Source organism: Mus caroli, chromosome 13 (assembly GCF_900094665.2).
Source record: "Mus caroli chromosome 13, CAROLI_EIJ_v1.1, whole genome shotgun sequence".
In the NCBI taxonomy this organism is placed as follows: Eukaryota; Metazoa; Chordata; class Mammalia; order Rodentia; family Muridae; genus Mus; species Mus caroli.
The window spans coordinates 106,550,855-106,560,744 of NC_034582.1; positions in this window are offsets into that span (position 1 = coordinate 106,550,855).

Consider the following 9,890-nt stretch of genomic DNA (forward strand, 5'->3'; position numbering starts at 1 on the left):
AGCTGTTCTTTCTCAAGGCTGACTTTGAACATAAACTCTCTGAGGCAGTGCAAGTTGGTGGAAAATCATGCACCAGACCTCCGTTCTCCAGTGGAGCAGCTACTGGGTGTGGCTACTCTCGTTGCTATTCTAAGGAGAACAAGGAAGTTGCCGCTGTGCTGGCTAGACCTGTACAGGTAGGCATGCTGATATAGCAGACAGCATGGAAGGCCTATGCTTCATGCTTTAGTAAATGTCTAAATGTGTGTTTGAGGGGTGGGGGTGGGGAGAGAAGGACAGCACCCGGAAAGGGTAAGACATACTTAATAACTCTTGCAAAGAACATGAGCCAATATTCAGCTGCACTGTTCACATTGCCCACTAGAGGGCGGGCCTGCTCAGTATTCCCCATCTGGAATCCCAGCTGTAGCTAGAGTTCACTGTCCATATAGAGTATCAGGGTTCCTGCAGTATCTCAGACCAGATATCGTTCTTGTGACATGAAATCTCTATCTTGCACATTGCAGGGTATTTATCAATATTTTTGACCACGAAAAGCCAGCAGTCATGACAGTAAATAATCTCCAATTGCTAATTATATTCCGGGGAGGAGAAATTACCCTTAATTGGCAATCATTTGTGTATTGTATTTCAGACTTGTGTATTAGTTATTCGTTGTTATAAAGCTCAAACATCTCTTTTCTCAAGATTCTTGTTTAGCCAAGAGCCAATGGGCAAAGCTGTAAAAAGACACAAGTCTCTACAATTTCCCAGATACAGGGGGGTCTGGTTAGGGCTGTCATATATAATATGGGGTTACATCCTGTTGGCACTCACTATCTGCTCTCTGTGTCTTTCAGAGTCTTCCTCCAAGAGTTCAGACCACAGGAAGCAGGGTGTTTTGTAAATTGACTTTACGCTAGGGGTTGTGGTCATTTGGACTTTGACATCGACCAATGTGTTGATGGATGTGTGCATTTAAAATGAGGAACTGGCCTGGAAGAGAATATTGTGTAAGAAAGTGAGTCTGTAGTGTAAGAACCGCAGGGCCCATAGAATCTGAAAACAGAGCTACTAATAGTATTTATCCCAGAGAGCCACTAAGTGAATTAAACACATGTCTAGAGAAACGTGCATACCTTTGAAAGCCCCCCCAACACACACACACACACACACACACACACACACACACACACACACTGTTTCTCAGTGTAGCTCTGGTTGTCCTGGAGCTTATTCTGTGGAGCCAGGCTCTCCTGGAACGCAGAGATCCACCGATGGCAGCTGGGATTAGAGGCGTGTGCCACCAGGGTCTGGCCCAGCATTGAAATGTCTTTTTTATTTTATTTTATTTTATTTTTTTGTGAGGGAGTTTGGCAGTTTGGAGACAAGGTTGCAAGGTCGACTTCCAATTAGTCTCCATTGAAAGGAAGATGTGTGCTAACCATGAATGAACAATATCACGGTTTGTTTCTATTTTAGCAACAGTCAGTGCCATGTTGTCTGTGTGGCAAATTGATTAACGATGTTTATATAACAGAGATTATGGTAGTATGCGTTACCACAGAAACAGAAGGAAAAAGTGAAAGCAGCTAGGTGTGTACTTAGAGTGCCTTCACAGTGGATCAAGATAAGCTCAACAAAAGCATCAGCTCACGGACCTTAAATACACACCATAAAATATACCCACACCACAACCCGTAGAAACTTTATGATTACCATGTATAACATTATTTCAGTATTCATTCTAGTAGTGATGTATAACTCAATCCATGGACATATAACTGACTACATTGGATCCTTAATGGCAATCTAAATCTCCATGGATAATTCCTTGTCTCTAATCTTTAATCATTATTAACAACACTTCAATCTATTCAAAGCAATCCAGTTTTAAAAAAACGTAGGTTACAGCAGTCAGAAAAAAAAAATAAAAAACCACCCAGAAACAGTCAGAAACCCATGATCAGCGCTGCCTGTCCTTATGTTTAACACTGTGCTGGCTTTATTCAAAGCACAGTTGCACAAAAGTATCAGCTTCAGAGTCTTTAAGGACTTCACACACTGTATACACACATAGTACGGAGAGCGGTTAAACAGGACCTGGAACTTCTACAGAATAGAAAACCCACTCTTGCTTATTGGCATAAAATGCCGCCCACAAAGTTAAATATGTCTTAGTGGCTATCTGGAGGCCTTATAGTAAAATCCTCACTCGTGTAAATCCTGCATCAGACACAGAGACAAGATAGAGGATTGACCCAGGGCAGGATTTTTTTAAATTTAGTTTTAAAAATTGTATTAATGGGCGGGGGTGTACGCCACAGCATGCACGGGATGGTGGAGACAACGTGTGGGGTCAGCACTCTCCTCCCACAGTGTGGGCCCTGCAGATCACGTCTGGATCATCGGGCTTTGCAAAAAGTGCTTTTAACCACCAGGTAGTCTCACTATCCCAGAGGTGAGATGTTTGTTTGTTTGTTTTTAGAGCAGACAAAGCAAGTCGCAATCTCCCAGGCCAGTGTTCTGCCTCGTACACTTGGCAGGCCTCTGTGCTTCTCATATCATAGAGAAAGCAGAGGCTTCTGAGCTCCGGGCCCTGTACCTGGAGTAATGAACAGACTCTGCTTCAGTGCACCTCTGCTTTTCTCTTAGCAAATCCCGTTCTGCATTTGGATGTTGTCCAACTCTCTCCTTCTCCCTCTTCCTTTCCCTCTCTCTCCCCCTCTCTCTTCCTCCCTCATTTTTTTCTCAGACAAGTCCTAATTCTAGAACTCCCTTCCCTAATCTTAAGATCGTTTTACCCTACAAGAGATGCTTGTCAAATCCCAACTCTTTGACACGGTCCTTATACCTGGTCTTTCTTCCTCTTAGCAGTTTGTCCATTCTGGGCATGACAATGACATTTTAGTCTCTGGACGAGGTAAGGATGCCTTTCTCATTTTGGGTGGTTCTATCCTTCAAATGGCATCAGCAGCCTTCCTCTATCTCTTGTTCCACCGTTCACGAAACCTTTCAGCATCACTGAGCACTCATAATAGACTTCTTCATGTAACTGTATCCAACACATCTAGTTCTCTCTCCATCAGGACTATCTCGGGGTTAGGAACGCAGCTGCGCTCTACTTCCTGCAGGTGGCACCAGAGATATGTGGATCACAAGCAGGCGGGAGAAGAGTTGTGGAAAAGCCAGCAGGCCTCAGAAATGTCTGAGGGAGCACAAATTCTGGTAGCAGGGGCTGGGGCTGGGGCTGGGGCTGGGGCTGGGGCTGGGGCTGGGGCTGGGGCTGGGGCTGGGGCTGGAGTTGGGCAGGGCATGGCTGAGGGGTGTTCTCCCTGGAACTCTCCTCTCACCCAATTGCAAGGAGAAAGTAGGACTTAGTCATATGTGTGGGTTGAAGAAGGGGAAAGCAAAACAGGGATAAATGGGTCTTTGGAAAGCTCAGCTCAACAATTTCCTCTCTTCTCTGCATTTCTGAGAGATCCCCAAATGTCTCGTGTGGCTTCTTACGTTTCTTTATCCAGAAGGCATCTTTGTGTTAGTACATTCAGCAGAAATGCTGCTTGCCCTAACGAGGCCTGGTGCCGGTTGGTATTGTGTCTGAACCCCGGGCTCTTCAGCAGGGGAGGGTGTTGGAGACAATGTCTAGTTGTCCTATCACTGAGAAGTTCATGTGTTGAATGCCATAAGCTACCCAGGAGTGTTGTGACTCAGCGCTGGGCTTCTGTGTGGGACCTCCCTGCAAATCTCACGAGTGGTTCTGTAGGAAACAGCCCACCATTCAGACCAGCTATGTGGATTTTCACCACATATGGTATACGGGTCCACATTCCAGCCAGTGGCCTGGAAGATACTCAATTCCGAGACAATATAGACGGAAGATAGGGTGTATGACCCTGAGAATTTACCAAAATGGAACGATTAGGAGAATCCCTGTCTTGGCTATGAAGACAGTCATCTTTGTGTGCTCTGGGCTACTGCAAGGGCTCTGTAAAAGTTTAGATACAATGAATGGGCCAGTGATTCAAGTCATTGTGGAATGTCAGAACTAGGAGGGACTCTGGGGACCACTTCATTTTATGGACTAAGGCCTTGGGAATGCCAGAGGTGGTTTGACCTCTATAATGCCATAAAGCCATATGATAGCAACATTTTCTGCATTCCTTCAGTGGGGAGCTATTTCCTGGTGGCGGCACGAGAAGAAGCGATAATCAGGTGAGATATGAAGGCTTCTGCAGCCAAATTCCTCAAGTGTATAACATACCATGAGCTTTCAGTGTTCTGTCTCTCTGTCTCTGTGTCCCTCTGTCTCTGTCTCTCTCTCTCTCCATATGATTTCTGACCTCCTTCTCCTCCTTTGTCCCTACATGCTGCTTTTCTGAGGAAACTTAAAGCCCATGACCGTGTCCCCTGGGTAAGTTGAAACCGAAACTGAAGTTCACAGGGCTGGTAAATGACACATCACCGATATGAACTCTGGATTCTAAAAGTGGTGAGGAAAGAGACTAGTGATTCTTAACGAAAGGACTGTCAGTAGGAGGTGAAACACAGTGATGGACGGACACTTGCTGCCCTTGCAGAAGACCCGAGCTTGGTTCTCAACACCCATGTTGGATGGATCATAACTACCTGTAGCTCCAGGAGATCTGATAGCCTCATCTGACCTTTGTGGCTACGTGCACACACACACACACACACACACACACACACAAATAAATCTTAAAACAAATCAAAACAAAAAGACTGTCCTATAGCCAAAAGTGGCTGAAATAATAATTTGATGTATTTTCATTTTCACTTCACGAGCAGCCAACCAAGTGGGTAGTCGTCTCTGCATCTGTGAATCTCTCTCCTGATCGAGGTTTACACCTTTTAGTATATAAAAGCTGCGGGGGTTCTGTCTATGTTCTTCCTCCTTGAATCCCTTGGAGAGCCAAGGAACAAAGCCAGAGCAGAAGCAGATGGACCAAAACAGATTTCTCTTCAAATCAAAAGAGATTGCCATGAAGTAGGGATAATGTCTAAGAAGGACAGGACAGAAAACATCATGACCGTTACCACCACCACCACCACCATCATCACCATCATCATCATCATCATAAAAGGTGTCGTGAAACATAATAAAAGCTGACCCTGAGGAAGGTGACAGGGACCTTACTGCTAGACTAAAATGGGCCTAGCCAAGGGTGAAAGACCCGCCTATGGGCTGAGCTCAGCTCCACAAATGCTTCAGTCTCGATCAGAGAGAATCCACTCCTGTCTGTGTGGTGGGGTAATATTTTTAAATATGTAAATTTCTAGATGTTTCCACACTTGGGTACTCCATTCTCCTCTTGGTAGTTTTAATGTCTTTGAAAAGTATAACTTTTTACTTTTTAATATATGTGTGTTCATGTGCTTCTGTGTGTATGTCTGTGTGTGTGTGTGTGTGTTTGTGTTTGTGTGTGCTCATGTATACGCGTATGGGGAAGTGCGAGCACACACGTGAAAATGTACATGGAGGCCAAGGGGCAACCCTGAGTGTCACCTTTATAAATGACATCCACTATCAGATTTAGGATTGGTAAAAATCCTTTCCCAATCTGTTGGTGGCCTTTTTGTCTTATTGACAGTGTCTTTTGCCTTACAAAAGCTTTGCAATTTCATGAGGTCCCATTTGTCAAATCTTACAGCACAAGCCATTGCTGCTCTGTTTAGGAATTTTTCCCCAGTGCCCATATCTTCAAGGCTTTTCCCCACTTTCTCCTCTATAAATTTCAGTGTCTCTGATTTTATGTGGAGTTCTTTGATCCACTTAGACTTGAGCTTTGTACAAGGAGATAAAAATGGATCAATTCACATTCTTCTACATGACAACTGCCAGTTGTGCCAGCACCATTTGTTGAAAATGCTATCATTTTTCCACTGGGTGTGAGGCTATGCCAGTGCCTGGCAAATACAGAAGTGGATGCTCAGAGTCATCTATAGGATGGGACACAGGGCCCTCAATGGAGGAGCTAGAGAAAATACCCAAGGAGCTGAAGGGGTCTGCAACCCTATAGGTGGAACAACAATATGAATTAACCAGAGCTCGTGTCTCTAGTTGCATATGTAGCAGAAGATAGCCTAGTCGGCCATCATTGGGAAGAGAGGCCCCTTGGTCTTGCAAACTTTATATGCCCCAGTACAGGGGAATGCCAGGGCCAAGAAGTGGGAGTGGGTGGGTAGGGGCGCAGGGCAGGGGGAGGGTATAGGGAACTTTCAGGATAGCATTTGAAATGTAAAGAAAGAAAATATCTAATTAAGAAGAAGGCAAAAAAAAAAAAAAATGACATCCACCTCTTTGAGTCGGGGTCTTTCACTGGCCTGGAGTTTATAATTAGGTCAAACTGGCTGACCAGCAAGGAATCCTCCTGTCTCTGCTTCTTTGTGGCTGGGGTTACAATCACATGCCACCATGCCGAATGATTTTACATGAATTCCGAGGATTAAGCTCGGGTTCTCCCTAATGTTTATGAGGCGATTACTTCATGACAGTCCTGGTTAGCTTTAAATATCAATCTGACACAGTGTATTGACTAGTCTGGAGTCAGCTAAGAGGAAAGTCTTCATTGAAGAATTGCCTAGCTCAGATTGGTCCGTGGCAGGTCTCCAAGGCGATTGTCTTGTTAACTCCAGCTTACTGCTGGTGGCGCCGTTCTCTGGGCTGACGGTCCTGTGCTGTGTATGATGGCTGGCTGAGCGTGAGTCTGAGCATGTGTCCGCAAGCATCACTCATCCACGTGTCTGTGGGACATCCCTGGTTGTGAGTGACAGGATGTTTCATGGCAGAGCAAGCAGGCCTGCCTGCCTTCAGGCTCCTGCTTTGAGTTCCTGCCCGGACTTCTTCCATGATGTATTGTAACCTGTAAGATGACACAAACCCTTTCCTGCCTTCAGTTGCTTTGTTTAGTGTGTGTTTTGGTCACATTTTTATGATGGCAACAGAAAGGAAGCTATAGAACACTAACAGAGCTTTTTCTCCAAGCGTCTGAATGGTATTATTTACACAAGAGATATCTTGCTTTGCTTAAAGAGACCAGGAATGATTAACTGTCAAAATGCTGCTTGTGACCGGCTATCTCTATGTCAATTTGACACAAGCTAGAGTCATCTGAGGCCAGGGAGCCTCAACTGAGAAAAATGCACCCCTAAGATTCATCTGTAATGCGTTTTCTTGTGATGGAGGAGGGCGTAGTCCATGTGGGCGGGGCCACCCCTGGCCTGGTGGTCCTGGCTTCTATAAGAAAGCAGGCTGAGCAAGCCACGAGGAGCAACGCCCCTCTGTGGCCTCTGCATCAGCTCTTGCCTCCAGGTTCTGCCTTTCCTGAGTTCCCTGCCCTCACTGCTCATTGCTCTTGGACTGTTCTAGGAAAATGTGAGCAAGATAAACCTTTTCCTCACCTGCTTGCTTAGGTCGTGGTGTTTCATCACAGCACTAGTGTCCTCACTAAGATACCGTGTGTCAAGCATAGCGTTTGGATGACCTCATTGAACCTTACGGCATCGCCTGTATCAGAAGGCAAAACTGATTCTTGAAGGTTAAGCAACTTGCTTTGATGAATTGTGCTGCTTGGGTTTAAATCTCTCATCACCCGTATAATCAGAGTTTGGAGTGCACAGTGAAAAACCAACCAACCAACCAACCAAAAAACCCCAAAAAACAATTAAAAAAAAAAAAACCACCACCACCATCAACACCACCAACAAAACCAAAAACCCACTTCCCTAAATAATGAGAGGATTGCCTTGTTCTGTAGCTGCTTCCTCCAGGGATATGTATTTGAGGAGGGGACACCTCAAGAGACTCACAAGCCTCATAATGCCAAGGTCATATAAACATTAAGCAACCACTGTGTTGGGGTGTGGTCCTTTGCTAGCTATTGTAATGCTAAGTGTGGCCCCCAAGACCTGGAGTTTGCATGTAGCCATGTGACCCTGCCCCCAAGTTATTTCTGATCGGTAAATAAAGATGCCAACAGCCAATAGCTGGGCAGAAGAGACATAGATGGGGGTTAGGTTTCCCCGGGCTTGGGGTTGGAGAGGAACCATGAGGAGAGAGAAGAAAGGGCAGGAAAAAGAGGAGGAAGCTGACATGGGTTAGGAATAAAGAAAATGTGCCCCTGTGGGTTGGCCAGTTGGAGTTCAGAGCAGCCCGGATGAAACATAGTAAGTAATAATTTGGGGTTATCAATAGGAAAGTGGATTCTAATAGCAGAGAGGGTAGGCGGCTGCCCCCAGCTCTTGTGTTATTTAAGACTTTTTGGAAATATAAAAGGATATGTGTCTTTCATTTGGGAACTTAAATGGTAAGGCAGGGTAGAAACCCCGGGTCAGGATTAAATATTTATCACAACCCACTGTGAGAGGGGAAGCCTTCAGCAGGGATCCAGTGAGGTAGCTCTCATGAGTCACCATCCTTCTGGGCGAAGGCTTTCTTTTGTTGGTGCCATGGCTGGGGCATTCCTTCTTAAGGAGCCGGTGAGCTGCTCACTGGCTCAGTAAACTGGGCTGGGTGGAATTCTTTCTTTAATTTCTCCTTGGTTACTCTATCCGGGGTGAATTAAAATCGGCTCCTTAGGATCACAGCCCTGCCAGGGAGCTGTCTCAGGGCGTTGTTATTCCTTCTGGCTGCCATCTTTTGAAGAGCTCCCAAGAGCCTTTGGGCTGAGGGGAGAAGGGAGTTGCATGAACTTAAGTCTCCTGTGTAAGAGAATGGCCTCTGCTTTTCCAAGGTCCCTCCTCTACCTTAGATAGCCCTCAGCTTCCAGATATCAGCTGTAGTTATCTGTAAGGATGGTCTGGTCTGTAAAGGGTTTTTCTTTCCACAGGTAAGGGAGAGCAGAAAACATTGATATCTTCCGACTTGGGAAATATTTCTTCTTTCTGCTTTCTTCTTTCTTCTTTCAGCTGTCTTGAAATGTTCTCTGTAGAGCTGGTAGGAGCTCATTCCAGCCTGAAACAGTCGCCAGTTGGAACTACTACATTTGAACAATCTTGATGTCGGTTGATTTCTTGAGTAGACGCTAACTTAAAGTCATCATAAACAATGGTCTCTCATTAAAAAAAAAGAAAAAAAGAAAAAACCCTGAACATTTTAAATTTCTCCTTATTTTAGAGACATCTAAATTGGCTAGAGGCTGCATTCCCTCTGAGAAGGATACAAACAATGAATTAGACGTCATTTTAAAACAGAGGAACAAGGGGCATTCTACAGGGAGCTAATCCTCTCTTCTCTCTTTGACACTTTAACCATTTTCTCTAAATTAAAAGCTCCAAGTTTATTAGCCATCACTTCCTTGGCTCATGTAAGGAGATTCAAGCATTTCATGTTTCCCTATGTCCTAATTAAAAGGGCTTTATTAAATGGTGCAGCAGCCCCGATACCAGTGATAACTAATTAGAATCATAAAATGTTGAGCCTGGAGGGGATTTGTTTAATCAATGCCTTTCATCTTTTAGGATGAGGGAACAAGCTGGTGTGGTATGTGATTTGCCACACATCTGCTACCGGAGCTGTAGCTCCCACACCCCACTTAGTTCAAGAAATCAGCAATACTGTAGGTGGTCAGAGGATGCGACAGTCTACTAACAACACAACAGGATGAGACTTCAGTTGTTTGTACGCTAAGCATAGAGAAGGAAAATAAGATAGCCCTCTATTCTAAAGATAAGACGGAGGATGTTGGAGGCTGGCAGAGGAGCCCTATGGCCCTGCTTGGGCTCCCAGGTACAGTGGTACCTGGTGAAATCTTACCACGAACCACACACAATGCTCAATATGTAATCGTGAGTCTACAAGGCTATCGTATTGAAGAAGTATTAAAAAAGTATAGCAAAGTAAAAACAAAATTTGAGGCTTTTGGGCCCAGGCTTGGGAGTGTAGCCTTTGT